General features: G+C 39.7%; 1 protein-coding gene across 5 annotated transcripts in view; it reads right to left on the bottom strand.

Annotated features, from left to right (window-relative positions):
• The window catches only part of AKT3 (AKT serine/threonine kinase 3), a 307,964-nt gene that overhangs the window by 18,028 nt on the left and 276,159 nt on the right, over positions 1–13,777 (bottom strand). The gene's annotated exons all lie outside the window — the stretch shown is intronic.

Below are 13,777 nucleotides of genomic sequence, written 5' to 3'. Positions count from 1 at the left end.
ACACACACACTGCCAACACTACTGAATGCTTAGATTTACTATGGATGATAATTTACTGCTGTAATCCTGCCTTATTAAAACAATTCAAGAGAGTAACTGAGCTTAGATAGCGATTCTAGTTTATTTAATCTCTGTTCCTCTGAAAACCCATTTTTGCTTTTGTTTTTCTTTTGACAGAGAGTGCAAGTGAAAGGTGGGAGTATAGAGGGAGAGAATCTCAAGCAGGCTCCATGCCCAGCACAAAGCCTGACACATGGGGCTTGATCTCACAACCCTGAGATCACGACCCAAGCTGAAATCAAGAGTTAGATGCTCAACCAAGTCACCCAGGTGCTCCTCCTGAAAAACTGGCTTTATGGTGCTTTGTATGTGTGTATATATATGTATATGCATGCACGCATGTACACACACACACACACACACACACACACAGGAAAAATGAGAATATGGAAAGAGGATTTATTTCTACCAAAACTAATAAATCTATGGCAAACATTACTTAAGTATATTATCTGCTAAGCTTTATAATACCAATTAACATTTGAAGATGATCAGAAACTCAAATAACTATACTTCATTTTCACAAAACCACACAATAGCAATTCAGGTCCATAATGTTGACCTTGATCCCATAAAAAAATGCACCAAGGTTCCCACAGAATGTATCACACTAATATACCAATATTATATCATAAGTTGAACTCAGCAAAGTGAATATTTTAGCTATAACAAACATTAAATGTTTAATTAATACATCTGTTTTCCCTGCTGGAATTTAGAAGGTTTTTTTTAACACACAGTATGCATGGTTTGCACTGCTTTGAAAGTAATCCCCCAAAATCTGAACTCATGCTTTCTTTTCCTTGATCAATTTCCTCATTTATTTTTTTTAAAAGGTTGTATTTATTTATTCATGAGAGAGAGAGAGAGAGAGGCAGAGAGACACAGGCAGTGGGAGAAGCAGGCTCCAAGCAGGCTCCAATCCAAGCAGGGAAACTGATGTGGGACTTGATCCCAGGTCTCCAGGATCAGGCCCTGGGCTGAAGATGGTGCTAAACTGCTGAGCAACCCGGGCTGCCCTCAATTTCCTCAGTTAAAAAGAGCTTCACAAACATTCTGCTGGCTGTGGGTCTATGGACAGGTGATGCTGCTCACAAACATCCACAGGCACATCATATCATTTGAGCATCTCAGTTATACTTGGAGAAGAGTTGCTTATGGAGGTAAAATAACTTTCATCAGTGAAACAGAGCCCTTTCTGAAAGGCAGGGGATGTTAGTAAAAAGACTCTGCTGCTATGGCAGTGATGATGGGCAAGCCGCATCCCTTACAAGCCTCAGGATTTCACTAAGAACCTGCTGTAATAGTCCACTGTTCATCCTCCCTCCAGCTGACTGCACAGGCGTGGCCCAGCATCAGCAGTGTGGCAGCCACTCGTCAGTATTTCTGATTAGAAATGTTCATGAACATGGGCACAAATGAGGAAGTAAACTGGGGAGAAATGGTGTAAGCTGGAAAAAACTCAAGACCCTGTATCAATAGACAAAAACCAAACCAAAGCAAACAAAAACCCTGTAAAATATGAGTAGACTCCCAGGCAGTCACAGTACTGCCTTGTACAGACTTGTACAGACTTAGTCAAAGTCTAAACCTAAAATACAGAAAAAGATACAGTAATAATAAAGCTCCCAACGAGATTTATAGTATTTTTCCAGAGACATCCATATCATATTTCCATGAAGATGACCAAGAACCTATCCCTGTGCCCACCTTCCCACCACCACCACAGCCACTCTCTCATGATTACATCAGACCAACATCTACAAAGGACCCAGTGATCTGAGTGCCTCTGGGCTTGGGGATAAGATTTTGGTGGCAAAGGAAGAAGGAAAGTAGGGAATTTAAAAGCTGAGCAGGAAAATGTGGAGGTTCAATTTGAGGGCAGAAAGAATCTGGATTTGTGAGGAGCTCCTATGGCCCTGTCACAGTGTTCATTCATGGATTTGTGGAAACTAACCAGAATTGGATGAAGAATCCAAAAGGCAGGAGCTAAGCTGTGCTGGCCCCCAACAAGGGTAAAAGGAGGGAGGTAAGGCATAAGAGGACCTAAACACACACACATATTTCCTAAGTTGATTATGCATGCAAGGACCCCTGCAGGTGTGCACAGGCCAGCTAGGCTGCAGAACCACAGGATGGGAGCTATAACAAGCAGCACTACCTGCTAATCCTGGCACCTCTCAGTGAAGCTATAGCTTAAGTGATTCAACATACCCAAATCCTTATGAAGAACAAAGAAGTGGGGTTTTGAGTACCTCTTCTTTTCAACACATTTTTAACTGAATTATAAAATATTTCCATTGAAAAATCTTGTAGATCTAATCCAATCCCCTCATTTTAAAATGAAAAAAATGAGGCCCCAAATTTTCATACTAGTCGGTTATCCAAAAGCATAAGAATATAAATAAAATTCCAATTACTTTTTTTTAAAAAAAGATTTGTATTTGTTTGAGAGAGAGCAAGTGAGAAAGAGCATGAGCCATGGGAGAAGCAGAGGGAGCAGACTCTCCGCTAAGCAGGGAGCCCAACGTGGGGCTCAATCCCAGGACTCTGAGATCATGACCTGAGCCGAAGGCAGATGCTTCGCCTACTGAGCCACGCAGGTGCCTCTAATTCCAATTACTTGTAATTCAGCCCTGAGGTCACACAAATGCAATAGTCTAATTTGTGCCTCCTTTACTAAACTGTGAGCAACTTGGGGACATGGATCTTCCCTTTAGATGCTCAGCACACTCCTAACCCTTGCTACAAATTGGATGAGCAGTAAATGGTGAGTTACCAGTGTAAAACAGTCATATGAGGTCCTCTGGTCTTGCAGTGATTGTGGCCCACTCAAGACAAAAGGTGATGCAAACTGCACATTTTCTAGGAGAGTCTGAGTCTGTTACTAAGAGGTGGCACAAGCAAACAAGGGAAGAGCCGAGTTATCTTTGGGAGGTGCACTGAAATAACCACACATTCACTGCTAATTCATAGCATCTAAAAAAGCTCTTTAACCTACACACATTCTTTGGAAGGCTGCACAAATGTGAATTTGGGGGGTACTTCTTTGCATGAATAAAAAGTGTCACCAGAAGCAAGGCTATGTTTGACTTGCAATAATGCATAATCAAAAATAAATACTAAGTTTTGCTTCTGTTAATAGCCAAGCAGCTCCTGTTGGATCCACCCTCCTGCAGATAATTATAAACTCAGGAAAAAATCAGAACGTTCTGGGAAGCAACTGGAAACAGGTATGTATTGGAAGGAAGTTGAAAGTAGGAAGAAGGGAATGGTCCTGAATGAATTCCCCACTTTTGTGGCTCTTAGCTCCAGTCTATACCACACAGGGTTAAAATCTGGATGAGACATCTACAGTCTTACATCACAAAGAATGAAGGTTTGGGAGAAGCACAGCAGCTTCAAGTAGGGGAGCAAAGGAGGGAGAATGCCACATTCTGAATACAGTCTGCCCAGGTCTCTGGCTGACTCCCTGAGCCATGCACACTCAGGGCAGACTGAGCTCTCTAGGGATGTCTGAAGAAACCAACTTCAAATTTTAACTGACACTCACTGGGGAGGACAAAGAGGCTGCAGTTTGACTTAAGCCATCATAAACTGTCCATAAATACAAAGAAAAAAAAATCAATATTCTTGTTGTAATCTAATAGATTTCAGAGGCCCTATTGTGTCTCAGTCACAATGCCCAGGACATATTCCAAAATGACTCAACATAAAAACAAACAGCAGAAGATGGCCCACGTACCACAAAGAGACAATGAGGGAGGCTGATGTGAACCAGGCCTGGACTTTGGGATTAGCAGACAAAAATTCAAAAGCAGATTTTATAATTGCACTCAATGATGTGAAGTAAAATATGTTCCTAATGCTTAAAGAGATGTAGAAATGGAGACTATTAAAAAAGGAGAATCAAATGGAAAATCTAAAATGGAAAAATACATTTGAAATAAGAAATTCACCATATGGGCTTACAGCAGTTTAAAGATTACAGCAGAGTCAGTAAACTGGATTTATCAATAGAAACAATTCAATCTGATGACCACAGGCAAAAACTGGGAAAAAATGACCAGAAATTCAAAGATCTGTGGGATCATGTCAAAGGGTCAAAGGTATTGTAATGGGAATTATAAAGGAAGGAGACAATAAGACAAAAAGTATATTTCAAGAAATAATAGCTAAAATTCTTCCAAAGTTAGTGAAAGGTAAGAGATTCAAAAGGCTCAGAGAACTCCAAGTAGGATAAATACAAAGAAAACCTCAGCTACAAACAGTCTAGTTTGAAAACCAAATCTCAGTCAGGATTCAAACAGAGAAGCAGAAACACTGTGTGTGCGTGTGTGTGTGTGTGTGTGTGTGTGTGCGTGTGTGCGTGTGCGTGAAAGAGAGACAGAGACTGAGAGGGAGAGAGAGGGAGAGTGAAGGAGGAAGAAGAGGGAGGAAGAAAAAGAGAGGGCAGAGAAGGGGATTAGGGGGCTCTGAACTCAATCAACTTAGGGAGGAGGCTGGCCACACAGTCTCTGTGAGGCTGCTGTCTTCATGTTTAAGGACATGTGGAGCTTGGCATCCATGGGACAGGAGGTGGGAGGGGAGGATGCATGTAAAGCAGGGAGAAGAGCTATGTGAAACCCAGAAGCATGAACTGGAGCCCACAGGATGGCTGAAATCCATGTCATGGTCACCACCTTGGACCTCAATGGTGTGGCACTCCTGCACAAGCTGGGGACCTGCATCATGAGGCTGAACATGCACGCTGGCCCAGTAGTAGCAGAGGTGACCGGGCTCACAGGGGGACCAGGAGCAGATGCAGGCCTCACCCCTGCCTCAGGGTCAGCCCTGGGGAAGTGAGCTAACAGACAACCCACAAGAGCAGGAGCTACCAGTGGCTGTTGCTTCACTTCTGCTCTTGGAATCTTACAGGAGAATTCTGGAAAATGTAGCTCAGCCTACTCAGTGATTTATTCTAAAGCCATCACACAAACGAAAATATCTTGAAAGCAGCAGGAGAAATGATGACACATAATTTACAAAGGGACACATAATTGAATAAGCACTCACTAAACTATCAGCTTACGACTTTATATTCAGTGAAAATATCCCTCAAAAGTGAGGGCAAAATAAAGACACCATCAGATAAAGAAAACAAGTTCCTTGGCAGCATACGTGCACTATTGAGAAATCCTCATTTCGCAGTTTCTTGGACTGAAGGGGAGTGTACCAGAAAGGAACTGGGTCTTCAAGAAGGAATGATGAGAGAGGAGCACTTGCTCTGCTTCCCACAGCAGCACCAGGGACCCCGGGTCAATAACAACATCCACTTATGTGTACACTTTATAGAGTGAATCAGAGCTCAGCAAAAACAATTTTTGTTTTTTAATTAAGAAAAAAAAAAAGAGTATTTGAAAGGGTGAACATGGAAAAAGATAACAAATACTTAAAGTTCTAATTTAGCATCCGGACAGAGGTGAAGGTTAATATTCAAACTGGAACACAGAAGCGTAAGGAAGGAGCCAAAGACTTAAACTCATATAATAAGGTGTGGAAGATCCTGGTGACCCTTCCTCCCCACCCCCCTCAAGCATTATTTCATTCAGGCCCGGCTCTGTTCCTCCCACTAGGGACTAGAATATAATTGCCCATTTAAACAGTTGCCATTTCACTGAAATGAGTATCAAATGAGTGACCAAAATAAATTATGAAGTACCTAAATTACTCTCTAAAAGCTGTGGAGGCCGAGAAAAATTAAGGCCATCCCACCTAAAGTTTAGTATTAGCACAAGTACAGCCATCTTAGGCCCCTGTGAATAAGAGCTGAACTTTACAGGAAAAACTGCAGAATGTCCTCGGCAGGGAATCCCATATCAGAAAGACAACAGAGCCCATGCCTGTGGTAGAAATTCACATATTAGAATGAGAACAGAGCTCAATGCCCTTGAAAGCCCCATATCAGAATGTAAACAGAACTTGAGAAATTCCTCCACTCCTTCTAAAAATCCCCTAGACCAGCCTATAAAAAACCCAGCTGTAACCCACTTCAGGGTCCAAGTCCCTGCTGGGCTGTGTCGGGTATACTTGGACCCAAGCTCGAGCTTGCTAATAAACCCTCATGCGCTTGCATCGGTGTTGGCTCCTTGGTGGTTTCTCGGATTCGCAATCTTGGGCACAATAAAAGCAAGTTTTCTTTTCTGCAGGGAATCTCTGGCAAGTACATACAATTGTGATAAGTAAAAGGTAGATCAAAATGAGGTAAGATTCTCGTAAGATCACAATGAACCAAAGATTCCAAATCTATCTTCCCTAAAAGCCCCTTTCGTGGTTTTCATGTTTTATAGTAGTTTGTTTTTTCCTTACAAAGACTAGAGCTTCAGCAGTCTCCATGAACTTCTGTAATATTCTGCCTCGGCTGGTCCCTCCCCCCACCACACACTGGCTGGCGCCCCTGCCCTGGCCCTGATGAGGGTCCCCCAGTACCCCCTCCTCAGGCAGTTAACGTGGGCCTCATATTTTCTTCTCACTCTAAGAAGGCAGGACTCCTGGAAAGAAGGCAGGGCCTTCAGGCAGGAACTACTACCTCAGCTTCAGGACCAAATAGTTATAAAAACATTTGCCTCAGAGGGCGTTTCCCTTTCTTTCCCATCAGTGTCACCAAGAAGGCACCCCACCTCTTCTGTGAAGACTAAGCCCTCTGGCAAGGCCTCACAGTCTTGCTTGTTCTTATCTCACTTTCCCCATGTTTATCAGTCTCGCACCTACAATCTCTATATTACAATACATCTTGCTGTCTGCATAGAAACTTACCTTGTTCCATGCACCTCCACTTCCAGAGTCCTGATTGGATTTTCCCCCAGGGACAGACCAACACAAGAGCAAGGCCAAATCTAAAATCTAATCCCTTCTGTAGGCTGTTTCCCCGTTCACCCCTACTCCTTCCTTCATTATTCTTCCATTTTCTTGAGGAGACTACGCTTGGTGCTTCCATTTCTTTTACCTCCCGCTGCACTTACAAAATTTAAAAAGAACTATTTTGAACATAAAGGAAAGAATAGAAAATAATATAAAACAACTAAATCTGACTGATGTTATGTTCAGTCATAGATAGTTTCACACTTCTGGATATTTTTAAGATATAAAACATGGAGATGCAGCTGCATACCTATTGCTTTCTATTTCTATTTCTATTGCTTTCTCCTCATTAATGTTCACCCATTAAAAAAAAAAAAGATTTATTTATTCATGAGAGACACACAGAGAGAGACAGAGACATAGGCAGAGGGAGAAGCAGGCTCTGTGCAGAGAACCAGATGTGGGACTCAATCCCAGGCCCCGGGATCATGCTCTGAGCCGAAGGCCGATGTTCAACCACTAAGCCACCCAGGCATCCCTGTTGACCCATTTTTAATCCCCCAAAACTACAATTACATATATTTCAGGTAAATATTGTGGTGCTCTATATCATTGCATGTACTTTTCTCCCATAGATAGGCTATGAGAGAGATAATTTTCTTTAGTTTATTTTCAGTTTTTACAATAATGGTATCATTCCCTAAATATCTTATGTAACTTGATTTTTTATATTTACGTCTTTTTGAGATTTACCAATAAATACTTAAATAAATCAATTTACCAATTGATACTTATAAATCCAACCTATTCATTTTTTTATTCAGTATAGTATTCCACTGTTAAAATAAGACAAAATGCAATTATTACATATTCCACTATCAAAGATCTATTAAGGTTTTTTTTTCCTTTAAAAATCAAATACCCCTTATTTCTTTTTCTTATTTTTTTTATCATCTTATCTTATTAGAATCTATGATAAAAGCTGCCTAGGGGCACCTTGGTGGCTGGCATAGTTGTTGGTTAAGCACCTGACTCTTGGTTTTGGCTCAGATCATGATCTCAGGGTCCTGGGATCAAGCCCTGTGAGGGGACCCACTCTCAGCTGGGAGTCTGCTTGAGATTCTCCCTTTCCCTCTGCCCTTCTCTCTCTCTCCAAAAAAAAAAAAAAAAAAAAAAAGCATTTTGACAAAATCCAGCATCCAAAAATGTTCAGAAAATAAAAATAGTGGAAAATTTTGTCAATCTGAGAGATGATGCACATAAAAAAAACCCTACAACTAATACCTTAGTTAGTAGGGGCTATGTGAATGCTATTTCCCTCGTATTAGTAATACTTAAATGTCTGCTCTCACCATTTCTATATGACATTGTTCTGGCGATCCTAGTTAGTGCAATAATGAAGAAAAAAGAAAAGGCATACAAATTGAAGTATCTCCTAAAAGGGACTAGCACTAGCAAATCAGTTTAACCTGATTAACTACTAAGGTTAGCCTGATAAACTAGCCTGAAAAACTCATAAGACCTCAACTCAAAACCTGTTTACCTCCATTTCTTCAGTTTCTTTTATCCAGTACATGTCTGGCTTTCAACAGAAAATTACAAGGCATATTAAAGATAAAAAAAAATACAGTTTCACAATAAGAAGCAAGCACCAGAACCAGCCTCAGATATGGAAGAGATACTGGGATTATCAGACTGGAATTTAATTCCTCTATGAAAATACAGCAAGGGTTTTTTTTAAAAAAAAAAAACATTTTATTTATTATTCATGAGAGACACAGGGAGAGAGAGAGAGAGAGAGAGGCAGAGACACAGGCAGAGGGAGAAGCAGGCTCCATGCAGGGAGCCCGATGTGGGACTTGATCCCAGGACTCTGGGATCATGCCCATGGCTGAAGGCAAGTGCTAAACTACTGGGCTACCCAGGGATCCCACAGCAAGGGTTTTTTAATGGAAAACTGCACTACATGTAAGGACATATGGGTACTATAAGTAAAGTAATTAATTCTCTAAGAAAGAATAAAAAGGAAATGCTATAAATAAAGAAACACCATCAGAGAAATCAAGAATGCCTTTGATGGGCTCATTAATAAACAGAGCATGGTCAAGGAAAGATTCAGTGAGCTTGAAGAAATGTTAATAGAAACTTCAAAAACTGAAATGGAAAAAGAATATATGAAAATGGACTATTCAAAAATCATTAAGCAATTATAAAAGGTATTATAAATGGGAATATGACAGGGAGAGAAAGGAGAAGAAATACTGAAGCAATAATGACTACGCATTTTCCAAAAGTAGTGCTACCCACCAAGACACATATCTTCTAAGTTCAGAAAATAGCACTCAAGATAAAGATCCCCAAATCTACACCATATCATATTTAAATGACAGGAAAATGAGATACCTGATTGGCTCAGTGGTTCAGCATCTGCCTTTGGCTCGGGGTGTGATCCCAGGGTCCTGGGATCAAGTCCCATATCAGGCTCACTACGGGGAGCCTGCTTCTTCCTCTGCCTATGTCTTTACCTCTCTGTGTGTCTCTCATGAATAAGTAAATAAAATCTTCAAATTGCAGGAAATCAAAGACAAGGACAAAATTTTGAGAAGCCAGAAACATACACATGTGCACACCAAAAATCTTTTCTATAGAGGTTCAAAGACAAGAATTATACTGAATTCTCTTCAGTAACCATGTAAGTGAGAAAAAAAAATACAGTAAAATACATAATATTGAAAGATAAAAACAATGACCTAGAATTCTGTATCCAGGAAGATTAGCTTTCAAAAATAAGGAATAATGAAGACTTTCCTAGACAAACAAAAATTGAGGCAATTTTTCACCAGCAGACCTACCTTGCAAAAACTGTTAAAAAAAAAAAAAAAAGCCATCAGAAAAAAAGAGAATGATACAGGACAGAAGCTTAGTTCTATAGAAAGGAAGAAAGCTAGAAAAGGAACCAACAGAGGTAAAATATTTTTTTTTCTTTTTCTTTTTTTTTTTTTTTTTTTTTTTTGAGAGAGAAGGACAGGGGTGGGTAGAGGAGGCACAGAGGGAGAGGCTCCATGCTCAGTGCAGGGCCAAGTGTGAGGCTTGAGCTCACAACAATGAGATCATGATCTGAGCCAAAATCAAGAGTCAGACACTTAACTTTTGACAAGCCACCAAGGTGCCCCCCTTTTCTTATTCTTAATTAATCTACCAGGTAACAGTTTGTTTGAAATAATAATACAATAATATATACAACAATTATAGCTTATGGATGAGTGAAATTAATGAGTAATGTTACTTGGGACAGGAAGGAGGAATTAGAAATACTGCTTTAAGGTACTTACACTATGAAATGGTGTGGTATTATTTGAAAAAGGACTTCAGTTAATTATAAATATATATTGAAAACTTAAAGAAAAGCACTAAAACAATGTAAAAAAAATATGAGATGCTAAAAGAGGAGAAAAAATAGTCTTAGAAAATGCTCAGTTAAAACCAGAGAAGTCAGAAAAAGAGTACAACACACAAGAAGATACAAAGAACAGGACAATGACTAGAAAGCAGTAACAGTTATAGCAGATATTAATCCAACTGTGGTAATAATCACTTTAAATTTCAATGGTCTTGGGCAGCCCAGGTGGCTCAGCGGTTTAGCACCGCCTTCAGCCCAGGGCCTGATCCTGGGGACCTGGGATCAGTCCCACATCAGGCTCCCTGCATGGAGCCTACTTTTCCCACTGCCTGTGTCTCTGCCTCTCTCTCTCTCTCTGTGTCTCTCATGAATAAATAAAATCTTTAAAAAAATATATAAATTTCAATGGCCTAAAAACACCAACAAAAACAATGACTGTAAGGTGTATAAAAACCAAAGAATCGATTATGTATTATTTACAAGAAATCCACTTTAAATGTAAAGACACTAAGAGATTAAAAGGGGATGGAGGAAGACTTGCCATGCTAATGGCAAAAGAAAGCTGGAGTAGTTGCACTATTTTCAAACAAAGCAGATTTTTTTTTTTTCAAAGCAGATTTCTGAGTAAGGAAAATTATCACAGATAAAGAGGGATATTACATAATGATAACTTGGCCAATTCTCCAATAAGACATAAGAATTGCTAATGTGTATGCATAGAAAAACAGAGTATCAAAACACAATAGACAAAAACTGATAGAGCTACAAGAAGAAACAGATTAACTCACTATCATACTTGGTGACTTTACCACCCCTTTATAAGGGTCTGACATATCCAGCAGGAAGAATATTAGCAAGGGCATCATTGGACTGAAAGACACTATCAGCCAACTGGATCCAACTGACATTTACAGACCACTTCATCCACAACAGCAGAATACACATTCTTCCCAAGCTCATAGACCACTGACCAGGATAGGTCACATCCTAGGCTAAAAAACATACCTTAAAAAATTTAAAAGAACAGACATTCAAGGGAATGCTCTCAGAGCATAGTGGAATTAAACTAGAAATTAGTAAGAGACAGATAGCTCAAAACCCCCAAATACTTAAGAGATTAAATAATACACTTCTAAGTAATGTATGAGTCAAGTAGGAAGTCCCAGGAGAAGTATTTTCAACTAAATGAAAACGAAAGTACAACTTATCAAGACTCATGGGGTAACAGAACTTAATGGAGAATTTATTGCACTTGAATGTATTTATTTGAAAGGAAAGATCTAAAGTAATTATCTAAGGTTCCAGCTTAGGAAACTAGAAATAAAAGAGCAAATAAAATCTGTGATAAGAAAAGAAATAAGTTCCAGAGCAGAAATCAATGAAACTGAAAAAAAAAAAATTGACGAAGAAAATCAACAAAACCACAAGCTAGATCTTGTCAGCTAAAACCTCTGCCACATTGAGCAATAAATTGTTTTTCTACCAAGTCCTCTGGCATTTCTGATAGTGCTTTGTGCTTGTAGATGCTACTATTTGGAGAATATTGTACATTATGCCAAAATGACCTTTCACATTTCATACTTATATACTGAAATCAACTTCGCCCAAAGTTACTATTGTTGTTTATAATATTTGACTGTTAAATCTCCAATCATCCTCTTATTTTTTCTACTTTTCTGTGTAATTTTGTTTTAGGAGACATTCTTATAAGGAACATCTTGTTATATTTTGTTTTTAATCCAATTTGAGGGATTTTAAAACTTTGGCCATTCACATTTTGCACTCTAACATTTGGACAGCTGTCTGTGTTCTTTTGTATCCGCAGTGCAACATCCCATGATCAATGAAAGGGTAGTTTATTTTATTTTTTTAAAAGATTTTACTTATTTATTCATGAGAGATAGAGAGAGAGGCAGAGGCATAGTCAGAGGGAGAAGCAGGCACCCTGTGGGGAGCAGATGCGGGACTCTATCCCAGGACCCTGGATCATCACCTGAACCAAAGGCAGACGCTCAACCACTGAGCCACCCAGGCATACCAGAAGTAGTTTTAACATTAAACCATAAGAGTGTCTGGTAGATATTTGGAGCTTATCTTTATTTGATCCAAAGCTTAAAAATGGGCCATCATTAGAGCAGGTAAGGAGTGTTATCAGTGTGAATGTCCGGGAAGTATATTTGTAGCTATGATCTGTCTTCTCTGCTAGTGTTTGTGTTATACTGGAACCTTGCTTCACTGACGGAAACCACAGTGATCACTAACATCTGCATAACTGCCATCAATCACCAAACTCCTCAAGATGAATTTTTCAGCCAGAAAATAGAGTCATGATTTAGTCAGAAAGGTGTCCCTACAACTATTGCATGATTCTTCACAAGGGATTTGGATACACCTTGTAAAAACATGTCCTCAAACCAACTTCCCTTCCCGACTGGACATTTTCTAACACACCCGTGGCTCTCAAGTGTCCTTACACCGTCCTCCCTCCCCAACTTTCTTTCCCATCGATTTTCGCATCCCTCTCCTGCTCACAGAAGAAATACACTCCCACAGCCCTCGGTAACAGAGTTCCCAGATAGCCATATCCATTCCTGTTCTCACTTCCAGTGCTAGTCCTGTATTTCTAGCCCTTGGGTAACTGCATTCAGAATCAAACATTACTATCACTGTGCAGTCTCTTGATTTTCCGAGGTTTTCTTTTCCGAGCTCTCTTGCCTAAAAGTCTATACGAACAAAAGCTGAAAGGGTCCAATCATGTTATAGCATTTCCCTACTGGAGGAGATACTGTCCTGGTAAGCAGGTGCATCAAGCAAACAGGAGGAGCTAACCTTGCAGGAACTACCCCAAATCAACAGGCGCCCTGCTCCATTTTTTGCACCCAGTCTCAATCCACCCTGAACTGTAGGTTCTTCACAGTCAGCAGATCTTCACGGACTTAATTTCTCACTGCCTGATTTATTCTCACGTTGGCCTCCACTTCTGAAACGTCACATTCCCATCATATCCTATCCCCTGTTTCCTTCAAATACCCTCTTTTTCCAGGAATCTTTCCAAGCCCAGGGAGTCATGTCTGAGAAGTGAAGCTACATAAATGAGCCTTTGAATAAAGGTTAAAGAAAAGCAACAAAGAAAAAGCCCAAAACCAGATACCAGATGGAAGCAAGGATCTACATAAAGGAATGGAGAATGATAAAAGTTTAAATACATAGTTTTAGTCTTATTAAAACATAACTCTTGAGAGCAAAATAAAGGTCTCTTATGCTATGATGTTTATAACATGTGAAAGTAAAATGATAGCATAAAGAATGGGAGACAAAACTAATGTGCTGTTGAATGTGATGTGGTTCTAGTATCCATTGAAAGCAATCTGTCAGAAGTTAAATATGTTTATAGCAAACTCTAGAAACAACCTCAAGACAATAAAAAGAAGAGATAGCTAGTAAGATAGGAGCCAAGACAAAAGAGAATCATAAAAT

The sequence above is a fragment of the Vulpes vulpes genome, chromosome 13, assembly GCF_048418805.1.
Source record: "Vulpes vulpes isolate BD-2025 chromosome 13, VulVul3, whole genome shotgun sequence".
NCBI lineage: Eukaryota > Metazoa > Chordata > Mammalia > Carnivora > Canidae > Vulpes > Vulpes vulpes.
This window is presented reverse-complemented; position numbering and strand designations above follow the sequence as displayed.